General features: G+C 40.4%; 1 protein-coding gene across 1 annotated transcript in view; it reads right to left on the bottom strand.

Moving 5' to 3' along the window:
- Positions 1–26,591, bottom strand: part of NECTIN3 (nectin cell adhesion molecule 3) — a 304,770-nt gene that overhangs the window by 39,187 nt on the left and 238,992 nt on the right. The window lies entirely within an intron of this gene.

Genomic DNA, 26,591 nt, shown 5'->3' with positions numbered 1-26,591 from the left:
GACACCCGTGGGATGCAAAAATTATTATTTCCCTGGCTAGTACATTTAATTTTTAGATAGATCGTTAGGCAATTCCACGCATTGAGTTGAAATAGTCCACACTCTATTATTTCCTTGTAATCTTTCATCTTGTACTCTGTAGCCACACAGAATAAGTCTGAAAATGCTCTTCCACAGACACATGAAGCAGGTTTGACAAGAGAATCATCCACCCTCGAGCCTTCCCCTTATCCATCCTAAATGCCCTCGGTTCCTTCAGCCTGTTCAAGTGCATTCCCAGTTTGCCATTTCTGCTGTTCATCTGGGATCCTACATAGACTGCTCTTCCTCGAGTGTGCTCTGCCCAGCACAGCACAAAGCAGAGGCGCTCTGCTATCTGGAACCCCGTCAGCCTTTTTGGCAGGCATATCACACTACCGATTCAGACTGAGCTTACACCCAACTGTAACAGGATGTAAAAGTGTTTAACATCCTGCTGTTAAATGATGCCTCCTTTACCCTGCTCTTAGGAAGCCAATATCCTGATTCCAAGCATAGAGTTTTGCATTTGCCTCTGCTAAATTTCATCTCACTGAATTCCCATTTTCAGTTTGCCATTCAATGTTCTCACTCAAGTCATGAATAATAATTACAGAGAGGACAGAGTCAAGAATAAATCCCTGTGGCAAGGGGATAAGATCAATGATGATCCATTAATTAATCCTTTTGGTCCCATTCAACTAGATACTAAGTCACCCTCTCCCCCACCACCCATACTCTTGCTGCCCCACAGCACTACATCTCGCCTCACAGGTAACACAGGAGACCTTGTCAAACACCTGGCTGACACCTACACCCAGCCCATTCACAGCATCCTCAAACAGTTGGATGAGTAACCTTATTGACTTAGCCTCTATTTAACAGCTTAAAACCCATGGTAAATACATAATCTTTAAATACCAACACGATCCTCAATAACTTGGCTTTTTGGATGAGATCCAGGCAGCCTTTGAATGTGGTCCCTATAAGTAAACACACACCTAGGTACCACCTTGGGTTTCTATTAGAACCCACTTTGTATCACTCTGCCTCCAGGTTCTGTTGCGTCTTACTTTCAAGTCAGCATCAGAAACTTGAGAAGCTATTAGATGTTTTCTCAGTTTTCTTTGAAACATTACTTCCTCAGTGGAAGAAAACATAGCCTGGGGTTTCAACACTTACCAAGGGATTGGAGGATGAACGATGAAATAGCTATCGTGCTGTTCTGAGAGCAATCTCGCCACCTCGCATCACAGGGATCTCCCCTGACTGCCTTCCCTAGGACCTCCCTGGAACACTGGCAAAGAGGCACATTATTCCACAGGTGGTTATAAAAATCCCCATTACCTTGGATGTAGACCAATTATTTATATATCTCTTGAATTTCATGGTTAAAGATGTGAAAATACTCACACCTTGGCTCCACAAAATGTCCAAGATGAGCCTAGAATTCTTGCTCCCAAACTATCATCTTTAACATCCACTAAAATATTATTCAGTGATCTCCATAGGACAGCCCATTGTTCCAGATCCAGTTAGAACTCCTGGAGGCTTGGGAGGTCACCACTAGGCTTTACAGCCATAGTAGAGTTCCAAAGAATCCTAAACATTCCAGATTCCTCCCTCTTCTTTTATAGATGGGAAAATTCCCAGAGACATTGGTTGAGTCGCCTAAGGTCACAAAGCTAGCTGAACACAGAGCCAGAATAAGAAAGCACATCCTTTGACACACAGTCCAGTTCCTTTAAAACAGAGAGAGCTAGAACAAGAGAAGAGAAGAGGCAGAGGCATCTTCTGACCGCACAAGAAATTTACCAGACCACTGCAGCCTGTACATCATTTCCATGCCTGAGAAATGAAGAGGGGAAGGGCACCTGCCTCTGATGCTCACAGACTGTGGGGTCAGAGAGCAAACTCCTCCTCTCCCAGAACAGGAGGTAATGGCCACTTGCACCCCTGTACCCGCACAAATCTTTCCTGGCTCACCAATGACCAAACAGCAGTGTTTCATCACCTTAGGGTGTGCGTTGGTGTAGCATGGGATAAGAAAGGAGCACGTTGCTGGCAAACAGCCATTTCCCTCTTTCTTGCCCAGCATGTGCCACTAGCAGAACTCCTCAGGTTTGTAGCTCTTCTCCAGCGTGTTTGTTGCTTACACTTCTTTACTTTGTACTCTCACGTACAGAAAAGAGAACCCCATGCTTCAGAAGTCTGTTTTGTTTTTTGAAAACAGGCCAGCACCACAAAAAGCCTTTTATTCTTTTTCAGAAATCTGGAAAGTTGCCTTTAATTATTTAGCTATCAGAGGGACCACAGGCTGGGGTAATAGATAAGAAGAGAACAAGGAACCATTCACTGATCCAACCAGATGAAAGATGGAGAGAGTCCTCCCACCTGACACCAGGAGGAAACACCAGGTGCAAAACCCAAAACTCCCACAGAGTGTGGATCCTCAAAGTCTCATGTTACAAAGTCAACTCATAGGTACTAACTTAAAATTTGTACAGGTAAAGACAGCAGGATCTTCTTTGAATAGCGATCCCCAAACCAGACCAAATATCAAAGTCATCCTGGGTGTTTTATAATCAAGTTCAAACTCTAGCAGGAGATCTCCACGCCTGTATTTTAACAAAACACATGACTTGATTCTTAGTATAATTATCATACCATCTCTTAGAGATGATTTTACTTTATTTAGAATTTTTTATCTCTTGCTATGTAAGTATCTTTAACAACAAGGAGATAATAATGACTTCTATGTAAAACAAGTCTGACATGGAGAAAACAGGGAGGGATTTGAACATGCAGAGGGTATTTTTTAGAGGGAATTACTGTCAAAGAGGCAAGTTCTCCTCATGAAAGTCAAACCAACCAAATCTATTTCTACAAAATAAGATGTGAACAATCGTTAGATGTTGAAACGATGACAGTACACCTTGCATTTAGTGACCCTCCAATATCAAAGGTTTCACTCAGTATAGAACCTAAGACAAATTCACTTATCTAGAGGGCACACTGACCTGTGTCCACCAGGAGGGGGGCACTCCTTACCCCAGGCTATACTCACCTCGTGTGTCCTCAGACACTGCCGCTGACAGTGTCTCAGCTCCTTGGGGCAGAGGCAGTGCGGTGGAGACAGACTAGTTCTTTGTCCAACTCATATCCACATAGGTAGATTACGTTTTCTATCTTGCCTTGCAATTAGATGTAGCCTTTGAGGGGTCCTGGCCAATAGCACATGGAGGACATGAGTCCTTTGCCAGCAGTCTGAGTCTGGGTATGGAAAATAGAGCAGTGGATTCAAGGTCTAGGAGATGACACTGCCCCAAGTTGGGGATCCTGGGATCCTGAGTGCATGTGCTGGGAGGAGTCTTCCTGTACTTGCTGCCCACTAGACTTGACATAAGGAAGAAATAAACTTCTAACATGCTAACCACTAATATTTTGGGATTATTGGTTCTAGCAGTTAGCCTTCTCTGTCTTACACAGAAATCAAGACAGAAAAACTGAAATGCTGACTTAGTGAAAGCCTAAAATGGCTGGTATTGTTTTAGCAGTCAGACAGCAGACAGTAAGGGGGTCAATATACCGAGCTAGAGAGCTGGAGGGTCTTGATGATCTCTGGCCAAACATTTCATATTCGTGTCATTGGCAATAACTTAAGAAAAGGATTACATGCTTCTGAGCCTGGAGCTGTGAGGAAAGTGGCTAGAAAGAGGTATAGTAAAGAGCGTGTTGATTATTCTTAAATGCCTTTAGTACTGGAGCTTAGGCAAGAAAGGAGAGATTTTCATGCAGAGATTAAAGGGGAAAAGTCCAAGGATCAAAAGTCCTTTTATAAGAACCAACTACTGCTGAACTCTAAATAATAAGAGATAAGACTGGAAAATATCCTGAGCTACCAAGACCCATAAGACTTCTTACTGATACACTGTGACTTTGGAGCAAAGATCAGGATAAGGGATTGTTTCAGCTAGCATCAAGTTAGCCAGGAATTTGAGAGAGGGATACAAGGGGATGAAAGAGAAAAGAAAAAAATGAGGCTTGAGAATTATGTCTAGGTACAGGGAGCTATATTTGATATCCTGTGATGAACCATAATGGAAAAGAACACATAAAAAATGTGTATGTGTTTCATTTTGTTGTACAGTAGAAATTAACACAATATTATAAATCAACTATACTTCAATTTTTATTTAAAAATAAAAAAATAATATGTCTAGGAAAGAACTTGAGTGCAGTTACTGATGAGAAACAAATAGGTCAAATGTCTAGTGGGTCTCTGAAGAAATTATATTGCCAAACTAATCACTAACTTACTTGCTCTAATGAGGCTTCTAATTGTTGAATCCCTAAATGTGCATGAGTAGGAAGCAGGTTATTAAGCTCCCAGGGAAAATTTATTCCCACCATGCCCACTTCAGAGGGGACCCTGGAGGAAAACAGCAAAGGAAGAAACGCCCAGTGGGTGGATCAAAGTTCATGGAGAATGAGGGACAGGGGAGTTCCTCTCAGAGAGGACTCTGTGTCTGACCAAGTCACCTCCTCAGTGGTCAGGAAAGGGCCTTTCACAATGCCTGGTCAGGAGGATTTCAGAAGAATGCTGGACCAGGGGCTGCTGTCTCCCACTCTGCCCTTCTCCAAACAAATGTTTTAAGTTGTACATTGCTTGACCATTGTCTACTGAGGGGTAAAGAGGAGGAACACATAAGTTATTTTTTCTCTTTGAAGGTCACCAGAGGCTCCACATCCAAGCTTGGTAAGGACTTTGCAATGCTCAGAGATCGTGGACTCAGCTGGATGCAGGAACTCTCTGGGACTTAGGGTTGTCTCCGTTGGATAGGGGAACAATGGGTTCTGCATATGGAAGAAACAGTGAAATCAATATTCAGTGACCAGAAAAGTAGACTGTGGCACAGACTGTCTAGTCACAAGACCTATTTCCTCCTGTGCTCTCAATCAAACTACTTTTCTGGCCTCTTTGGCATGTGATCAAATCTAGTGGTTTAGGAATATGGGGCAAAAATGATGTGTCCACTTCCAGGTCCGACCCATGAGTAATCTAAATGTGCCAAACTCACTCTTTCCCCTCATATGCTAGCTTCAGGCAGAGAATGCAACTCAGGGCCCCATGACTGGCAAGAAGGACCCTTAAATCCAGAAGCTCCACCCCCTCCTCATTTATCAACACTGATTGGCTTTGATGTGTGAACAATAAACTTTTATGAAAAGCCATTGAAATCTATGGGCTGTTTCTTCTAGCAACAAGCCTTTCCTTACTAATGCAGGCGGGACCAAGCCAACCACTCATATGTAGAGCATCTTTAATTGAAGAACACTGGCAGTTCATTAGCTCTCAGATACATGGACTTCTGGAATGCACATCTATTTTCCTCTTTTCTTTCTATTGAACACGGAGTCACAGGACAGGAAGTTTCCTATTGTGAAGTAAAGACCTGATTTTAAATCTAAGATCTGTCACAGATTAGCTACTTGTTCTTAAGTAAATCATTTAATTACTGTGAACTAGCTACCTTATAGAGCTGTTATGACGAGGAAATCAGGAAACATGAAAGTTTTGAGCATAATCCCTGAAACATGATATGTATTCACAGTATGTGGAAGGTATTCTAAGTAATATCTATCTATCTATAATCTCATTTAATCTCACAACAATCTTATGATGTTGGCACTACTCTTATTCAAATTATACTCACAATGGATATAAAGGCACAGGAGATTAGGAATTGCCCAAAAGAACTCCATCAGTAAATGAACTGAAATACAGGGGTCTGACTCTGGAGCCTTCCTTCCCCCTGCCTGTCCAACACCTCTGCTGCCTCTAGACATCTGGCCTAGCAACATCCCTTCCAGTTTCTGTGAACACACAAAAGTCTCCCATAAGGGAGCTCAGTAGCATGTCTCCTACACTGAATCCTCTGATCTGCTTGGATCTTGCCTTATTCTTTTTTCTAGTCCCTCCCCTAAACATATCACATACCCTGTTCCTCACTTCTGGAATGACACAGAAAAAGCAAGTTTAGCGTTTGTCTGGTATTGCCTGATGAGTGCACTGAAGGAAAAGTCAAACAGAAGCAGGTCACTTAGATCTCTGGTTTTTCCTCTATGACATTTGCTGAAATGGCCTTCTAATTCTACTCAACAGATATACGTGGTCAGGGAAGGGGGGATGGTAATGGTCCACTTTTTGGGTGACCTGGGAACAGCAGCATAAGAGGCAAAGCTTATGTGAATGTAACAGATCCAACAGAACTGATCTTTCAAACATTAGGATATATTATGGAAAACTCCCCTCTACACACAGAAATGCACACACACACAAAATCTTGGTTGGCAAAACGGTTGTCTAAGGAGGCCTTACAAATAGCTGAGAAAAGAAGACAACTGAAAGGCCAAGGAGAAAGGGAAAGATATACCCATCTGAATGCAGAGTTCCAAAGAAAAGCAAGGAGAGATAAGAAAGTCTTCCTAAGTGAACAATGCAAAGAAATAGAGGAAAACCATAGGATGGGAAAGACTAGAGATCTTTCCAAGAAAATTAGAGATACAAGGGAACATTTCATGCAAAGATGGGCACAATAAAGGACAGAAACGGTATGGACCTAACAGAAGTAGAAGAAATTAAGAAGAGTGGCAAGAATACACAGAAGAACTATACAAAAGAGATCTTAATGACCAAAAAAATCATGATGGTATGATCACTCACCTAGAGTCAGACATCTTGGAGTGTGAAGTCAAGTGGGCATTAGGAAGCATCACTACGAACAAAGCTAGTAGAAGTGATGGATGGAATTCCAGCTGAGCCATTTCAAATCCTAAAAGATAATGCTGTGAAAGTGCTGCACTCAATATACCAGCAAATTTGGAAAACTCAGCAGTGGCCACAGGACTGGAAAAGGTCAGTTTTCATTCTGATCCCAAAGAAAGGCAATGCCAAAGAGTGCTCAAACTACCACACAACTGCATTCATCTCACACGCTAGTAAAATAACGTTCAAAATTCTCCAAGCCAGGCTTCAACAGGACGTGAACTGTGAAATTCCAGATGTTCAAAATCCAGATGGATTTAGAAAAGGCAGAGGAACGAGAGATCAAATTGCCAACATTCGTTGGATCATCAAAAAAGCAAGAGAGTTCCAGAAAAATATCTATTTCTGCTTTATTGACTATGCCAAAGCCTTTGACTGCGTGGACCACAACAAACTCTGCAAAATTCTGAAAGAGATGGGAATACCAGACCACCTGACCTGCCTCGTGAGAAATCTGTATGCAGGTCAGGAAGCAACAGTTAGAACTGGACATGGAACAACAGATTGGTTCCAAATTGGGAAAGGAGTACATCAAGGCTGTATATTGTCACCCTGCTTATTTAACTTACATGCAGAGTGCATCATGAGAAATGCTGGGCTGGATGAAGCATATGCTGGAATCAAGATTGCCAGGAGAAATATCAATAACCTCAGTAATATGCAGATGACACCAGACTTATGGCAGAAAGCGAAGAAGAACTAGACAGCCTCTCAATGAAAGTGAAAGAGGAAAGTGACAAAGTTGGCTTAAAACTCAACATTCAAAAAACTAAGATCATGGCATCTGGTTCCATCACTTCATGGCAAATAGATGGGAAAACAGTGGAAACAGTGACAGACGTTATTTTGGGTGGCTCCAAAGTCACTGTACAAGGTGATTGCAGCCATGAAATTAAAAGATGTTTGCTCCTTGAAAGAAAAGTCATGACCAACCTAGACAGCATATTAAAGAGCAGAGACATTACTTTGTCAACAAAGGTCCATCTAGTCAAGCCTATGATTTTTCCAGTAGTCATGTATGGATGTGAGAGTTGGACTATAAAGAAAGCTTAGCACCGACAAATTGATGCTTTTAAACTGTGGTGTTGGAAAAGACTCTTGAGAGTCCCTTGGACAGCAAGGAGATCCAACCAATCCATCCTAAAGGAAATCAGTCCTTTTAAACTGTGGTGTTGGAAAAGACTCTTGAGAGTCCCTTGGACAGCAAGGAGATCCAACCAATCCATCCTAAAGGAAATCAGTCCTGAATATTCATTGAAAGGACTGATTCTGAAGCTGAAACTTCAATACTTTGGCCACCTGATGCGAAGAACTGACTCATTTGAAAAGACTGCCATGCTGAGAAAGATTGAAGGCGAGAAGAGAAGGGGATGACAGAGGATGAAATGGTTGGATGGCATCACCGACTCAATGGACATAAGTTTGAGCAAACTCCAGGAGTTAGTGATGGACTGGGAGGCCTGGTGTGTTGCAGTCCATGGGGTTGCAAAGAGTGGGACACAACTGAGTGACTGAACTGAACTAAACTGACCTAAGAATCAGCAAAATGATATGTATTTGAAAGCCCACACTAAATAAGCAGAACTTGCTTGATAAAAGTAAAGCAGCTTTTTCCCTCCAACAATCTCCTTAATATGTTTTCATAAGATGAGAGGATGGTCTTTTATATGCCCATTGATGAAAAGTCAAATAGTTTCATGATTTTTTCAGTGACCCTTAGGTAATAATTCTACATGTACTGTAAATATCCAAACCTATTCTTGATGCTATATTAAAAATGCTTAATCTTACAATTACTTTAGTAGCGTGTGAGATGAATGCAATTGTGCAGTAGTTTGAGCACTCTTTGGCATTGCCTTTCTTTGGGATTGGAATGAAAACTGACCTTTTCCAGTCCTGTGGCCACTGCTGAGTTTTCCAAATTTGCTGGCATATTGAGTGCGGCACTTTCACAGCATCATCTTTCAGGATTTGGAATAGCTCAATTGGAATTCCATCACCTCCACTAGCTTTGTTTGTAGTGATGCTTTCTAAGGCCCACTTGACTTCACATTCCAGGATGTCTGGCTCTAGGTCAGTGATCACACCATCGTGATTATCTGGGTCGTGAAGATCTTTTTTGTATAGTTCTTCTGTGTATTCCTGCCACCTTTTCTTAATATCTTCTGCTTCTGTTAGGTCCATACCATTTCTGTCCTTTATTGTGCCCATCTTTGCATGAAATGTTCCCTTGGTATCTCTAATTTTCTTGAAGAGATCGCTAGTCTTTCCCATTTTGTTGTTTTCCTCTATTTCTTTGCATTGCTCGCTGAGGAAGGCTTTCTTATCTCTTCTTGCTATTCTTTGGAACTCTGCATTCAGATGCTTATATCTTTCCTTTTCTCCTTTGCTTTTTGCTTCTCTTCTTTTCACAGCTATTTGTAAGGCCTCCTCAGACAGCCATTTTCTTTTTTTTGCATTTCTTTTCCCTGGGGATGGTCTTGATCCCTGTCTCCTGTACAATGTCACGGACCTCGGTCCATAGTTCATCAGGCACTCTATCTATCAGATCTAGTCCCTTAAATCTATTTCTCACTTCCACTGTATAATCATAAGGGATTTGATTTAGGTCATACCTGAATGGTCTAGTGGTTTTCCCTACTTTCTTCAATTTAAGTCTGAATTTGGCAATAAGGCGTTCATGATCTGAGCCACAGTCAGCTCCCAGTCTTGTTTTTGCTGACTGTATAGAGTGTCTCCATCTTTGGTTGCAAAGAATATAATCAATCTGATTTCGGTGTTGACCATCTGGTGATGTCCATGTGTAGAGTCTTCTCTTGTGTTGTTGGAAGAGGGTGTTTGCTATGACCAGTGCATTTTCTTGGCAAAACTCTATTAGTCTTTGCCCTACTTCATTCTGTATTCCAAGGCCAAATTTGCCTGTTACTCTAGGTGTTTCTTGACTTCCTACTTTTGCATTCCAGTCCCCTATAATGAAAAGGACATCTTTTTTGGGTGTTAATTCTAAAAGTTCTTGTAGGTCTTCATAGAACCGTTCAACTTCAGCTTCTTCAGTGTTACTGGTTGGGGTATAGACTTGGATTACTAAAAAGCCTTGGAGGAACTAAAAAGCCTCTTGATTAAAGTGAAAGTGGAGAGTGAAAAAGTTGGCTTAAAGCTCAACATTCAGAAAATGAAGATCATGGCATCTGGTCCCATCACTGCATGGGAAATAGATGGGGAAACTGTGGAAACAGTATCAGACTTTATTTTTTTCGGGTTCCAAAATCACTGCAGATGGTGACTGCATCCATGAAATTAAAAGACGCTTACTCCTTGGAAGGAAAGTTATTACCAACTTAGATAGCATATTGAAAAGCAGAGACATTACTTTGCCAACAAGGTTCGTCTAGTCAAGGCTATGACTTTTCCAGTGGTCATGTATGGATGTGAGAGTTGGACTGTGAAGAAAGCTGTGTGCCAAAGAACTGATGCTTTTGAACTGTGGTGTTGGAGAAGACTCTTGAGAGTCCCTTGGACTGCAAGGAGATCCAACCAGTCCATTCTGAAGGAGATCAGCCCTGGGATTTCTTTGGAGGGAATGATGCTAAAGCTGAAACTCCAGTACTTTGGCCACCTCATGCGAAGAGTTGACTCATTGGAAAAGACTCTGCTGCTGGGAGCGATTGGGGGCAGGAGGAGAAGGGGACGACAGAGGATGAGATGGCTGGATGGCATCACTGTCTCGATGGACGTGAGTCTGAGTGAACTCCGGGAGTTTGTGATGGACAGGGAGGGAGGCCTGACGTGCTGCGATTCATGGGGTCGCAAAGAGTCGGACACGACTGAGCGACTGAACTGAACTGAACTGAACATGCAATTCCTATAAAGTGGTGATTCATTACTTCTAAGTTTTTCTCTGGTGGCTCAGGAGTTAAGAATGCCTGCAGTGCAGGAGATGAGGGTTAGATCCCTAGTTTGGGTAGATCCCCTGGAGATAGAAATGGCAACCCATTCCAGTATTCTTACCTGGGAAATTCCATGGACAAAAGAGCTTGGTGGGTTACAGTCTATGGATCATAAGAGTAGGATACAACTTAGCAACTACACCACCACCATTACTCCTGATCACATTACTTACTCCTTCTGAAGTCCCTAGGAATCCAGAAATATGCTGAACTTCTATCTGTCCCTTCAGCTCTCTACTGAGCGGGGCCTCAGGGATCCTATGTTGGCCCTTTGCTTGTAGCCCACTGTGGACCATAGGAAATGATTATCTGCTCTTTATCCTCACAAGCTCTGAGAGTAGGGATGATACTAAAAACAGTCAATCACCTTAACTTAAGTTAACCTGCCAAGATCTAGACTGTCCATTATCTCTTTCAATTTTTCAGATGGGAGTCAGACATGAGGCCATCATCCTTCAACTAGAGGGTGACATATCAAATTTGTCCAGTAGTCCTCTTGAAACTCTCTCTTCTTGGCTAGAGAGGAAAGAGAAGCACGTCTTCCCCTCTCCTCCTTGGTGGGATGGGACCCATGGTACATGTCTTTGCAAAGAAGCCCCTCCAGAAACCCCACACCTGATTGTCAACATCTGACACTTGAATCCCTCACCATGGATGAGGTTATTAAAAGTTGTGAAACTGCTTTTGAAATGATCTTGATTTTGCAACTTGGTCCAGAATCTCACTTTGGAATAACATAACTATTTATATCTTGGTGCTTCATGGGAAATTCTCATTTAACATTGCAATACACATATTATTAAAAATTGGGAACCTGTCAGATCACATGATGAAGAAAACAAAAGTCATTGATAATTTCACTTCTCACACAAATATAATCCCTGTCAGCATTTGGGGGGAATATTTGTTTTGTCTCTGCCTGGAAACACATTTAAAAGTATCTACTTTTAGAAGATGGAATTATACCCTCCATATTATTTGTAAGTGGGCTTCACTTGTAGTTCAGTCGGTAAAGTATCTGCCTGCAGTGCAGGAGATCCAGGTTCGATCCCTGGGTCTGGAAGATCCCCTGGAGAAGGAAATGGCAATCCACCCCAGTATCCTTGCCTGGAAAATCTCATGGACAGAAGAGCCTGGTGGGCTGCAGTCCATGGGGTCTCAAAGAGTCAGGCATGACTGGGTGACTAACACTTACTTACTTACTTATTATTTGTAAGTAGTTTTTTTTTCCTCCTTAATATATTTTGAGCAACTTTTTCATAAATGTATTTCCACATATTTTTAGATGGCTGTTCTAGATGTCACCTTTGGACATACACTGTTGATTCAACAAATCATTACTGTTATAATGATTCCATTATATATCCACTTTCACGAGTATTTTGGTAGACAAATTTTTGTGTTCATAATAAAATATAAATAGTAAAATTAGAAATATAATAGTATTAAAAGTTACAAGTAAAACATAAATCTCACCACACAGGAGTAGTATTTCAAGCTATAATCAGTAATCGCTAGATTCACAGTAGTCTGAATTAAGGGTCTAGGAGAAGATTTCGGAGAAGGCAATGGCACCCCACTCCAGTACTCTTGCCTGGAAAATCCCATGGATGGAGGGGCCTGGAGGGCTGCAGTCCATGAGGTCGCTAGGAGTCGGACATGACTGAGTGACTTCACTTTATTTTTTCACTTTCATGCATTGGAGAAGGAAATGGAAACCCACTCCAGTGTTCTTGCTTGGAGAATCCCAGGGACGGGGGAGCCTGGTGGGCTCCCGTCTATGGGGTCGCACACAGTCGGACACGACTGAAGCGACTTAGCAGCAGCAGCAGCAGCAGGAGAAGATTTTGATTGAACGTCTCATGGAGAGATGCCAAATCCCACAAAGTGCATTCCAGATGATTGGAGACAAATTTTACTCATATTCGCAATTTTTCCTTCTAAACCAGTTCTTACTCTCACCATGTGCTTAAAAACGTCACTGAATACTATTAATTCTACTTTAGAAATATTTCCTGGATGCAGCCCCCTTCTCCATCTTTTCACCCATTATATTCACCCAGTACCTTTCTTCACCTAAACTGCTATGTTCATCTTCATGCCCCACTCACCTTTCATCCACACTGACACCAGATTGGACTTCCTTAAAACACTTTATATTACTTCCAGATTTCAGTTCTATGTGGCTATCAGATGGCTAAAGGATAAGTCTAAATGCACACTGCACAGCAGTTCAAGGCATTCTCATTCTCACCCTTGCTTACCCCTCACTCCTATTGCACCTGCCTTGCACCTTATGCTTTAGCCACACTCAATTTCTCACTGGTCCCGAGATACACTGAGATTTCTCTAATGGTGATTGTACACTGCTGCTTTCTTTGTCTGGAGAGTCCTAACCTTCCTTATTCCCTTTTTCAAACTCTTACAATCCTGTGTCCAACTCCTGTGATCCCATGAGCCTGGCAGGGATTCTCCAGGCAAGAATACTGGAGTGGGTTGCCATTTCCTTCTCCAGGGAAACCTTCCCGACTCATGAATTGAATCCAGGTCTCCCGCTTTGCAGGCAGATGCTTTACCAACTGAGCTATGCAGGAAGCCCCTTTTCACACTAGGTGCTACTATCTCCTCTCTTTTCCTGAAAGGTCTTGGTGGTGATTCCCACTGCTCCCTCCTCTGGTTGTTCATGGTATGAAACTAACAGGTTTCTCTGTTTCATGCTTGTCTTTATCACGTTGTATTTTTTTTTTTCCAATTCTCATACTTGATTTTTTATTCTAAATCTGGTGCTTTTTATTTTTTTAACTAATTTTTAATTGGAGAATGATTGCTTTACAATGTTATATTGGTTTCTGCCATACAACAATGTGAATCAGCCATAAGTATACTTATGTCCCCTCCCTCCTATCCCTCTAGGTTAAGTGGTGGTACATAAATACAATGGAATATTACTCAGCCACAAAAAGGAACAAATCTGAGTCAGTTCTAGTGAGGTGGAGGAACTTATGGTTTGTTATATACAGAGCGAAGTAAGTCAGAAAAAGAAAAACAAATATCGTATATTAATGCATATATGGAATCTATGGTACAGATGAACCATAAATGGTACAGATGAAGCTGTTTGTTGGACAGGAATAGAGACACATACCTAGAGAACAGACTTGTGGGCACAGTGGGGGAAAGAGAAGGTGGGACGAATTGAGATAGTAACACTGGAATGTATACGCTACCATTGATAAAATAGATAGATAGCTGGTAGGAAGTTGCTGGATAACACAAGGAGCTCAGCTTGGTGTGTTGTTTTCATTCCTTGGCCTGTCTCAGTAGACAGAGCTGCTGGAAGATAGGGACTTGAACACTCTTGCACCTCACACCGTTAAGCATGTAGAATATGCTCAATAAACCAGATTGATCATTTAGAAATCTTTTTGATACTAATAAATGACTGAACTGTTCTGAAACATAATGTAGAAACTGCTATTCCTTTCCCCCACTTTTTTTATAGCTTAAAAAAAAAAAAAAATAAAGCCAGTGGAGGAAGGAGTCACCGCATCATGGTAAAGCAAGGGAGAACCTGACTCAGGATGCTGGGGTCACGGTCCTGCTTTCCAGCTCTTGAGATAATAGGATAGTAGGTCCGCCTTGATCCAATGGGGTACATTACAGGAAACTCATAGATTTACAGGTTAAAACTGAAGCCTAAAGAGTTTAAAATATATTTCTCCTCTCACTGTGCCAATTGTGTACAATGATAACATGCATAATATGTCTAAAATACAAGCCCAGATATGCATTTCTGGGCTGCATGGAATAAGCGCTCCAGCTCCAGTAAACACCGTTTTTAAAGCACACACTCAATGATACATTTAAATTAGAATAAAAAGACAGAGAACATCATGTGAAACACTTCATTACCTTTTGCATTTCTATGAAGCCTAGGGTAGAGGCAAGCATTAAAATAACAAGATTGAAAAGTGGCTGGTGAAAAGGTCTTTAGCGCTTCTCATCTGACATATTTAAAGGAGCTTATTAATGCAAAAACCCTGAGGCTTTCATCCTGTGCACACAGAAACTGAATCTCTGAGGCGTAGACAGACTGTAGAGTAAGTCGGCCCCACTGGAAATGTTCCATAGAGAGGCTGAAAGGAGGCTGCAGCTTCTCCTTCAGTGTCCCTTCATCCGCCCCACCCAACACCACTTTTCCCACAGCCAAGCTGAAAAATATCGTTTCAGCCCTTATTCCAAATTCTAGCTTCACCAAACTCAACAGGCTACCATGCCCCTGCTGGCCACCTTACAGGCTTCTGGGTGGTGCCATCCACCCCACTGCTAATGAAGTTACCACCACACAAGTCTATCACTGCTCCAGGGGCCAAAGTGTGCTGTCAACCTGGCCCTCTCGTGTTTTGACTGTATAAGAAATCCCTGTATAGAAGCCAATCTCCTTGGGTTTATCCTGTTTGGGACTCTCTGGGTTTCTTGGACTTGGGTGATTATTTCCTTCCCCATTTTAGGAAGTTTTCAACTATTATCTCCTCAAGTATTTTCTCATGGTCTTTCTTTTTGTCTTCTTCTTCTGGAACCCCTATGATTGAATGTTGTAGCGTTTAATATTGTCCTGGAGGTCTCTGAGATTGTCCTCATTTTTTTTAATTCGTTTTTCTTTTATCCTCTCTGATTCATTTATTTCTACCATTCTATCTTCTAATTCACTAATCCTATCTTCTGCCTCTGTTATTCTACTATTTGTTGGCTCCAGAGTGTTTTTAATTTCATTTATTGCATTATTCATTATATATTGACTCTTTTTATTTCTTCTAGGTCCTTGTTAAACCTTTCCATCTTCTCAATCCTTGTCTCCAGGCTATTTATCTGTGATTCCATTTTAATTTCAAGATTTTGGATCAATTTCACTATCATTATTTGGAATTCTTTATCAGGTAGATTCCCTATCTCTTCCTCTTTTGTTTGGTTTGGTGGGCATTTATCCTGTTCCTTTATCTGCTGGGTATTCCTCTGTCTCTTCATCTTGTTTAAATTGCTGATGACCAAAAGAAAGCAGGAGTCACTGTATCAGATAAATTAGACTTTAAAACAAAGGCTGTGAAAAGAGACAAAGAAGGTCACTACATAATGATCAAAGGATCAATCCAAGAAGAAGATATAATAATTATAAATATATATCCACCCAACATGGGACCACCCAGTATGTAAGACAAATCCTAACAAGTATGAAAGGAGAAATTAACAATAACACAATAATAGTGGGAGACTTTAATACCCCACTCACACTTATGGATAGATCAACTAAACAGAAAATTAACAAGGAAAAAAAAATGTATGTATCTATAAAGCTCACTAAAGCAAAGCACAGTAAAATGAGGTATGGCAATAAAAGGCATTAAATTTATCAAATAAAAAAATAAATAAATAAAGTGCTGAAAAATTAAAAAAATAAATAAATAAAATGATAGTTGTAATTATTCTGTTGGTATAGAAAGTTGTTTGCAATAAAAAAAAAAATAAAGCAAATTGGATATAAAAAAAATAAAAAAAAAAAAAAAAAGAAGCCAATCAGTTCTCCTTTTCAAAGCCAACAGAAATGAGTTTCTACTATCTGAGAGAATTCTACCCAGTACTCAGACATAAAATATGAGGGACTGCTTTCCAGCGTTATTCCTACTGGTCTCATATTCTAGAATCCTGTTCCCTGTTTTATTGTGCTCTATCTCAGCACACTGTAACACATGTAATGTGGTCTCTATGGTGCTCACTGGAAGCCGTGTCTCATTCTGTTCCTCACATGCTTGCATCCTCAGACAGCTGGGGACTGGACCAGAGTTGTCAAAAGTCCTTTCATTCTTGAAAAATGCTTCTTAACTCTCCCTGAGAACTCTTGTCCTTTTGTTTATTTTGGACAACTGCCAAAACTTCGCTCTCTCATCCCAATCCATCCTAGCCTCACCCTCTCTGAGCATTTGAACCTCTCACCATGCTGGCAAGTAAGAGGGCCCTGGAGAATCCCCTAGAGAGGTCACAAGTCCTTCTTATCCCCACCCACATCAACCCAGACTAAGCCTCCCATCACTGGGTTGGTGGAAAAAGAGAACTAGGTAGAGAGAGTCTCTGCCCTTCAAACTCTATTCATAAGGTAGAAGAACTTTTCAAAGATGGTTAAAATTCCAGTTAATATCTCAAGGAGCCACGTCAAGAATACGACAATTCACGTGGAAGAGCTTTTATCGCCTTGATACAACACTGGTACTTGTTCTTCAGGCCTGTGCCTTTGAAAAGTCTCCTGAGTCTTTGTACCTCAGTAAAACAAACGTCATTACATCTAAAACCATCCTGAACTCCCCTGATCTGTCCTCCTGACCACATGTGCAGAGCCACAGAGTCATAGAGCTTAATGGTAATCTGGAGACCATCTCTTAAAAAGTCCTCTATAGCCATTCCCTCCATTTTACAAAAGGAGAACATGAGGCAAAAAGGAAGAGATTTGCTTAAGTTGGAAAGAGAGGTAACATTTATTAGCATTTCAGGCCCCTGACTACTAACTGCTGCTTTTTTCACCATTTAACCATTTCCTGATATTCAAGCTACTAAAGATGTCCCGAAGTGCTCTCTTATCAACGCGGAATTTGACACCCAGCACAAGATCTTGTGCTCAGTTGTCATTAATAAATAAGGGAGACTCCAAACAGCACAAGTTTCCTGGATAAGAAAGGCCTGAGGCAGTGGTTTTGTTTTTTGTTTTCTTTTCTTTTCCTGACCAATAATGGATTCTGTCAAGATCTTGGAGGATTTTCTACTTCTAACATCAGAGCAGCGACATCTTTAAGAGTGGTGCTGTAACAGCAGTGTCCAAATTGAGAACCTTGAAACTCAAGGGCATACATGAGGGGAAAAGCAGCTTGAGAGACTTCAAATTCCTAGGACTTTGTCAACAATCAACTCCTGAGGGTCTTCAGAGATGACAGGATGACTACAACATAAAATACCTGTTTTTTAACAAACATGGTGAAACCTAATCAAGTGAATTTGTGTTTTCTTTTTTCCGACCTCAGTCACTCTGTAAGAAAGTATACTTTATCCTGACATACAGCCATTTCATGAAATATTTTCAAACTTCTCTTTGGAAATTGCCATCAAAGCCTGCTCAGTATTCTCTTCAGGGTTTTCAGTGTTAATAGTTGCTTTTTCCTTAAGGTGGATTTGAATAATAGAAAAGGCCAAAAGTCACACCCTTAGTTAATTAAAAGAAACAAGGCAGATAAAATTATATTTTTTTCTAAAACTGTGTATTCTTTTAAATTGTATATTGATAAAGACATCAATTTTCTGGTATATTTTGAAGGTGTTTCCAAAGACATCATTTCAAAAATAACTGAAGGAATGTCAGTGTCATTGGAAGAAGAATATAATCTCTCTCAGTGATTAAAGCAGAGTCAACATTCATATAAACTTCAAATAAGCTTCAGTATTGTGTTTCAAAGACCAGGCACAACTGTGACACATTCCCCCAATAAAATACATGCTGTCACATAAATGGAAATTTGAAAAGATGTTTAATAGCTTAGAAAATGCCTTTTTTACAACATTAAATGAAAAAAGCAGGGTATAAAACTATACATCACAGAGTTTCACAACCACATAAAAATGTTCATAGGATAGGAGGAATAGATACCAAGAAATCAAAAGTGATGATCTTTGGGTGGTAGACTAGCAAGTGATTGTATTTCTACTGTTCAGTATTGTCTAAACATTTTTAATGAATGGGTATAACCTGTACAGTAATAGAAATAGAAATGCTTTCCTTTCTTAAAAAAAAAAAAAACACCTCAATTATATGTAAACATTTTCTCACAACCAATAAAAGAATTGTTTCTATTTGGCCTCAGATTATGATCACTTCCATGCATGATGTTTCGTCTGTAACATGAAGTAACTGGGTAGTTGCCATCACTCTGAAGGCTTTATAAAAGACCAAATGCAGCAACCATAGATGCGAAGATTAAACACCTAGAAAAGTTGCAGAATAATAAAATAGCATGATTTGGTTCTATTAAAGAAATATTTTATTTACTTGAACACCTTGTACCATAATAAGACTAAATTTATTACTACTTCCCTGGTGGCTCAGGTGGTAAAGAATGTGCTTGCAATGCTGGAGACCTGGGTTCGATCCCTGTGTCGGGAAGATCCCCTGGAGAAGGGAATGGCAACCCACTCCAGTATTCTTGCCTGGAGAATTCCAGGGACAGAGCAGCCTCGAAGGCTACAGTCCATGGGGTTGCAAAGAGTCAGACATGACTGAGCATGCACACATGCATTCATTAGACCAATGTGCTGCTAAGTTGCTTCAGTCGTGTCCGACTCTGTGCGACCCCATAGACGGCAGCCCACCAGGCTCCCCTGTCCCTGGGATTCTCCAGGCAAGAACACTGGAGTGGGTTGCCATTTCCTTCTCCAGTGCATAAAAGTGAAAAGTGAAAGTGAAGTCGCTCAGTCGTGTCCGACTCTTAGCGACCCCATGGACTGCAGCCCACCAGGGTCCTCCGTCCATAGGATTTTCCAGGCAAGAGTACTGGAGTGGGGTGCCATTGCCTTCTCCAAGACCAATGTGAACATGTTTATTAAGAAACTTAAATATAACCATACAGCAGCAGAGCTAGACTTTACCTAAGGACATGGTAGTCTTTAACCCAACTGGTATACTACATAGTTCATTCCTTTAGTAGGCATTTTCCAAGTGCCATAAAGAACCCAATAACCAGTGCCCAAAAGCTCTATGAGAAATTGTAGTTTATATATTTATGGTACAATACTTTCCTTGTTCACAAAACATGATTTGTTACCTCTAATTTTTCACACAAGTCTGTACTCATGATACAGCTATTATTAGTGCTCATCACAAAGAGTTATAAATAGTTTTAGGTCTAACTGCAACACCCTAAGGTCAGGAGCCATGTCTTAATTGTCTTAATAGTCAATAAATTTGCCAAATTAAATTCCTATTGTATAGATTAGGACACTGAGGTTTGGGGGTGTCATATAATTTGTCCATGGTTACAAAGCCAAAAAGTGTTTTAGGACACCCAACTTCTTTTCTATTGCATATGCTTTCTATAATAATACCTGAACTTTGATAACTACAGTATATTTTAAATACAGATAACAAAAAATTTAATTCAACACTCAAGAATCTAAATTCCTAGAAGAGATAAAATTTATAATGAAAAGAGTGATCCTTTATAAAAAATCTGTAATAACCATATAAACAATTAAGGATGATTAAATACATTTGTAACTGGGCAATTACAGAGAAAAAGTGCTATAAAATGTAAATAATAATGAACCAAGCAAATTGAGTTTATCTTCGCTGGAATAGTAATACTCTGAGCTGTGACATAATAGAGGTGCTCAAAACTCAAATCCTAAAAATATCAATATAGGTTGAGAGAGATAAATTACCATACGGGTGAAGTGCCAATAAAACTGTCTAGAGACTATCATCTAAGAATTACATGTAAGGACACACAGGATTTGAGGCAGTATATTTTGTTACAAAAAATAATAAACAGGGCTCCCTGGATTCAGTTAGTTCAAATGTTATATAATTCTTCTCCTATATACCCAAAATGAAGCCCTCTGTGCAGTGATGCACTAGTAGAAGTTCGCAACTGGATCTCAGGGGCTCGAGGGAGGTTGCGTTGTGGATGGATGCATATGTGCGTGTGTGCACGCTAAGTTTCTTCAGTCGTGTCCACCTCTTTGCGACCCTATGGACTATAATCTGCCAGGCTCCGCTGAGATTCTGAGATTCTTCAGGCAAGAATACTTGAGTGGGTTGCCATGCCTTCCTTGAGGGAATCTTCCTGACCCAGATGTTCAACCCGTGTCTTTTATGTCTCCTGCATTGGCAGGGAGGTTCTTTACCACTAGTACCACCTGGGAAGCCTGGATGCATGTATATACGCTTATTATAAATTTTACTGATACAAAAGGTATACTTCAAATAATTTAGAAATTAAAATAACATACATGATTTTTTATTGTAAGTTCTACATAGTCAAAAGATTCTCACAGAATGTGTTTGCTAGTTTTTATCATAATTTTGTAGCCATAAACAACCTATGGCTGCAATTGAATGAGTATAGTCCTGACTTGTTGATGTCACTGAACATCTACTTAGCAAAAGATGTACAGTAGTGCACCATTGTATAATATTTCCACCAAATAAAATAAATGTAAATAGCCACAAGAACATATATTATAGCAAAATCCAGTAAAATTGAGAATGTGGTGAATTCTGAATATGTCCTACTTTTGTTTCTAATATGACTTATTTGATTTTTAACTGAATGTAATTTTAATTTAATAATGGCTCTCTTTAGGGGCCAGTTCCCAAGATGGTGGAGTAGAAAGACCCTGAGTTTACCTCCTCTCATACTCACACCCAAACTTCTCTATTTACAGAACAACTATCAATGAAAAAGGCTTGAACCTAACAGGAAAAATCTCCCCCATCTAAAGACATAAAGAAGGAATCATAACAAAATAAGTAGAAGGCGCGCAATTGTGTTATAGTCAAGACCCATACACCCAGGTGCACGATGCAAAAGTGGAGGAACAATTATAATTGTAGAGGTTCTCGCTAAGGAGCGAGGGGTTTGAGCACCACATCAGGCCCCCAGCTCAGGATCCTAAACCAGGAAGATGAGCCCCAGAACATTTAGTTCTGAAGGCCAGCATGACTTATTTGGTGAAGGGTTATGGAGGGTTGTGGGAAATAGAGACTTTATTCTTAAAGGGTGCATACAAAATCTTACAAGTTTCAGGACCCAGAGCAGAACCAAAAAATTGAAAGGATGCTGAATCAGACTTATGTGTTGATCTTAGAGAGTCTCCTGGAGAGGGAAGAGGCAAGTGGAGCATACTCTAGGGACATAGACACTAAAGTCAACCAATTTGGGAAGCTTGTTCTACCATATGGGCACTGGTACTGGCAATAACCATTTTGGAATCCTCCTTTAGCTTATCAGCCTCAGAACCCAGCCCTTCTCTAACCTAACAGCCTGTAGGCACCAGTCCTAGGATACCTCAGGCCAAGCAGGTAAGGGGTAAGAACACAGCCCACCAACAGACAGGCTGCCTTAAGACTTCCTGAACCCACAATCATCCCTGTTCATGTCTCTGCCAACCAGAGGCCCCAGGACCCAGCACCATACACCAGTACACAGGCAATAGACCTGGGACCCCAGGACCCAGCTCTGTCTACCAGTGGTCGGGTACCGACTTCAGAATGCACTGGACCTCAGCCCCACAACTGAGCCTGCTCTAGCCTTGGGACAAGTCTCACCCACCTACAAGTGGATACCAGCCACAGAAAAACCACAGCCCCACATCTGCCGTGGCAGGAGCCAGCCCATCCATCAGCAGGCCAACACAAGCTTCAGAACACCCCAGACACCACTGCCAGTTGTGTCAGGAAGCAATCGAACTTACCAGTGGTCGGACACCAGCTCTGGAGCCCTAGGTCTGGCAGCCAGATCCCAAGACCTGGCTCTGCCTTCTAGTGGGCCAGCACTAGCCCCAGAATCTGGCTTCACCAACCAGTTGCCAGGAAACAGTCCCAGGATCTCCTGGATCCTGACTCCACTAACCAGTAAGTCAGCCCTAGTCCTGGGGCCTCCCGGAGATCCACAGTCAGCTGCTTAATGACCCAGCCCTGCCAATCAACAGTTGGCAGCCTCCATACAAGGTGGGGCCTGGCAACCAACCAGACCAGGGGACATCTATGTCTATCAAGCCTATCGTGGTAATCAACCCACCACAACAAAAAGATCCACACAACCTATATAGAAGCACTCCTAGGGTATATACCTCTGGTGACTATAAAAGAGTATGCTGCCAGGACACACAGGACATCTCTTACAGAAGGCCACTTATCCAAGATCAGGAGACATAACAATCTACCAGATACATAAAAATAGAAACAGCACATTAGACAAAATAAAGCAACAGAGGAATATGTTCATAATAGACAAACAAGAAAAAAGTCCAGTAGAAGAACTAAGTGAAATAGAAATACAATCTGCCCAATAAAGAGTTCAAGGTAATGATCATAAAAATGCTTAAAAAAAAAAAAGAAAGGAAAAAAAACTAGGGAGAAATAAAGGACAAACACAGGAGAAGTTTAAAAAAGTGTTAGAAAATAGAAACAGAGCTGAAGAATACAATAGTCATAATTTAAAAAATACACTAGAAGGAATAAACAGTAGATTAGATGATACAGAGGAACAGGGAACAACAAAAAATGAAATGAACAAAAACAAAAGAACTACAAAAGCAACCCCAAAACAATAAAACAATGGCAATAAGCACATCAGATCAGATCAGATCAGTCGCTCAGTCGTGTCCGACTCTTTGTGACCCCATGAATCACAGCACGCCAGGCCTCCCTGTCCATCACCAACTCCTGGAGTCCACTCAGACTCATGTCCATCGAGTCAGTGATGCCATCCAGCCATCTCATCCTCTGTCATCCACTTCTCCTCCTGCCCCCAATCCCTCCCAGCAGCAGAGTCTTTTCCAATGAGTCAACTCTTCTCATGAGGTGGCCAAAGTACTGGAGTTTCAGTTTTAGCATCATTCCTTCCAAAGAAATCCCAGGGCTGATCTCCTTCAGAATGGACTGGTTGGATCTCCTTGCAGTCCAAGGGACTCTCAAGAGTCTTCTCCAACACCACAGTTCAAAAGCATCAATTCTTCGGCGCTCACCCTTCTTCACAGTCCAAATCTCACATCCATACATGACCACAGGAAAAACCATTGCCTTGACTAGACGAACCTCTGTTGGCAAAGTAATGTCTCTGCTTTTGAATATGCTATCTAAGTTGGTCATAACTTTCCTTCCAAGGAGTAAGCGTCTTTTAATTTCATGGCTGCAGTCACCATCTGCAGTGATTTTGGAGCCCTGAAAAATAAAGTCTGCCACTGTTTCCACTGTTTCCCCATCTATTTCCCATGAAGTGATGGGACCGGATGCCATGATCTTCGTTTTCTGAATGTTGAGCTTTAAGCCAACTTTTCCACTCTCCACTTTCACCTTCATCAAGAGGCTTTTTAGTTCCTCCTCACTTTCTGCCATAAGGGTGGTGTCATCTGCATATCTGAGGTTATTGATATTCCTCCTGGCAATCTTGATTCCAGCTTGCGTTTCTTCCAGTCCAGCGTTTCTCATGATGTACTCTGCATATAAGTTAAATAAACAGGGTGACAATATACAGCCTTGATGTACTCCTTTTCCTATTTGGAACCAGTCTGTTGGTCCATGTCCAGTTCTAACTGCTGCTTCCTGACCTGCATACAAATTTCTCAAGAGGCAGATCAGGTGGTCTGGTATTCCCATATGCACCAATTATTACTTTAAGTGTATACAAACTAAATGTTCTAATTGAAAGACATAGACTGGTTGACTGGATACAAAAACAATACTCATATATATGCTACCTACAAGAGATTCATTTCAGATCTAAAGAAACACAAAAACTGAAGTGAGTAGATGGAAAAAGATACTCTAAGAAAATGGACATCCAAAAACAAATCAGGATAGGAATGCTTATATTAGACAAAATAGACTTTGAAACAGAGTATTGCAAGAAACAAAAAAAGTACATTACATAATGATCAAGGGTCAATCCAAGAAGATATAACAACTGTCAATACATATGCATACAACATAGGACCAACTAAACACATAAAGCAGATATTAACAAACATAAAGGGAGAAGCTGACAGTAACACAACAACAGTAGAAAACGTTAACATTCCACTTACATCAATAGACAAATCATCCAGACAGAAAATCAATAAGGAAATACTGATCTTACATGATACATTACATCAGATGTACTCAATATATAGAGAACATTCCATTCAAAAGTAGCAGAATACATATTCTTTTCACATGCAAATGAAAGATTCAGGATAGATCATATGGTAGGCCATAAAACAAGGCTCTGTAAATTAAAAAAATTTTAAATCACATATTTTCTGACTATAATGTTGTGAGACCTGAAATGAACTACAAGAAAAAACTGCAAAAATCACAAGCACAAGGAGGCTAAACCATATGCTATTAATCAGTGGATCACTAAATAAATCAAAGAAATTAAAAAATACCTTGAGGGAAATTCCCTGCTGGTCCAGTGGTTAAGACTCAGCACTTCCACTGTGGTGGCCTGGGTTTAATACCTGGTCAAGGAATGAAGATACTTTAAGCTGTGAGGTATGATCAAAAGAAAAAAACGTGGAGACAAATGAAAAAGAAAACGTGATTCAAAAATCTACTTTTCTTGTTGTTTAGTCATTAAGTTGCGTCCAACTCTTGCATCCCCATGGATGGTAGCGTGACAGCTTCCTCTGTCCATGGGATTTCCCTGGCAATAATAGTGGAGTGGGTTGCCATTTCCTTCTCCAGGGGATCTTCTCAACCCAGGAATCAAACCCACATCTCCTGTTTGGCAGGAATATTTTTTACCACTGAACTTCCTGGGATCTACCTGACCTAGGGATCGAACTCACATTTCCTGCATTGGAAGATGGATTCTTTACCACTGAGCTACCGGGGAAGCCCTCAGATCTATAGGATATAGCAAAAGTAGTTCTAAGAGAGAGCAATTCTAAGCTTATAGTGATACAAGCTTGTTTTAGGAAACAAAGAAAATATCAAATGAATATTGTAATCTTTCATCCAATGGAACTAGAAATAGCAAACAAAACCCAGAGTTAGTAGAAGGAATGAAATCATCAAGATCAAAACAAAAATAAATAAAATAGAGACAAAACAAAAGTAGAAAAAACTCAATGAAACTAAAAGGTGGTTCTTTGAAAAAACAAAATTGACAAATGTTTAGCCAGATTCATCCAGAGAAAAAGAGAGAGGACTCAAGTCACTGAAAATAGATATGAAAGAGAACTTACCATGAACAAACACTAGAGAAACACAAAGAATCACAAGAGATTACTATGAAGAACTATATGCTTGCTAATAAAATCAATAATGTAGAAGAAATGGAAAATTGCTAGAAAGGCAGAATCTCTCAAGACTAAATGGGGAAGAAATAGAAAATATGAAAAGACCAATTATCAGTTAGGAGTCTGAATCAGTAGAAAAACAACAAAAAACAAAACCTTCCAACAAACAAAAGTTCAGGATCAGATGGCCTCATAAGTAAATTCTGCCAAACATTTAGAAGAGTTACCACCTAGTCTTCTCAAGCTGTTTCAAAAAATTGCAGAAGAAGGAATGCTTCTAAACTCATTCTACAAGGCCAGCATCACCTTGATTCTAAATCTAGACAAAGATATCACAGAAAGAACATTACAGGCCAACATAACTGATGAGCATACATACAAAAATCTTCAACAAAATATTATCAAACCCAATTCAATGATACATTAAAAGGAGCATACACTATGATCAAATGGGATTTATTTCAGGGATGCAAGAATGGTTCAATATTTACAGAACAATCAGTGTGATACATCAACATTCAGCAAAGGAAACCACTGACAAAACAAGAAGACAACATACTGAATGAATGGGAGAAAATATTTGCAAATAAGACTGCTAAGGAATGCAGCAACATAGATTGACCTAGAGATCATTATACTAAGCAAAGTTAGTCAGAAAGAGAAAGACAAATACCATATGATATAACTTTTGAAACAGTGTCAGACTTTATTTTTCTGAGCTCCAAAATCACTGCAGATGGTGACTGCAGCCATGAAAT

Source organism: Bos mutus, chromosome 1, assembly GCF_027580195.1.
Source record: "Bos mutus isolate GX-2022 chromosome 1, NWIPB_WYAK_1.1, whole genome shotgun sequence".
NCBI lineage: Eukaryota > Metazoa > Chordata > Mammalia > Artiodactyla > Bovidae > Bos > Bos mutus.
This window is presented reverse-complemented; position numbering and strand designations above follow the sequence as displayed.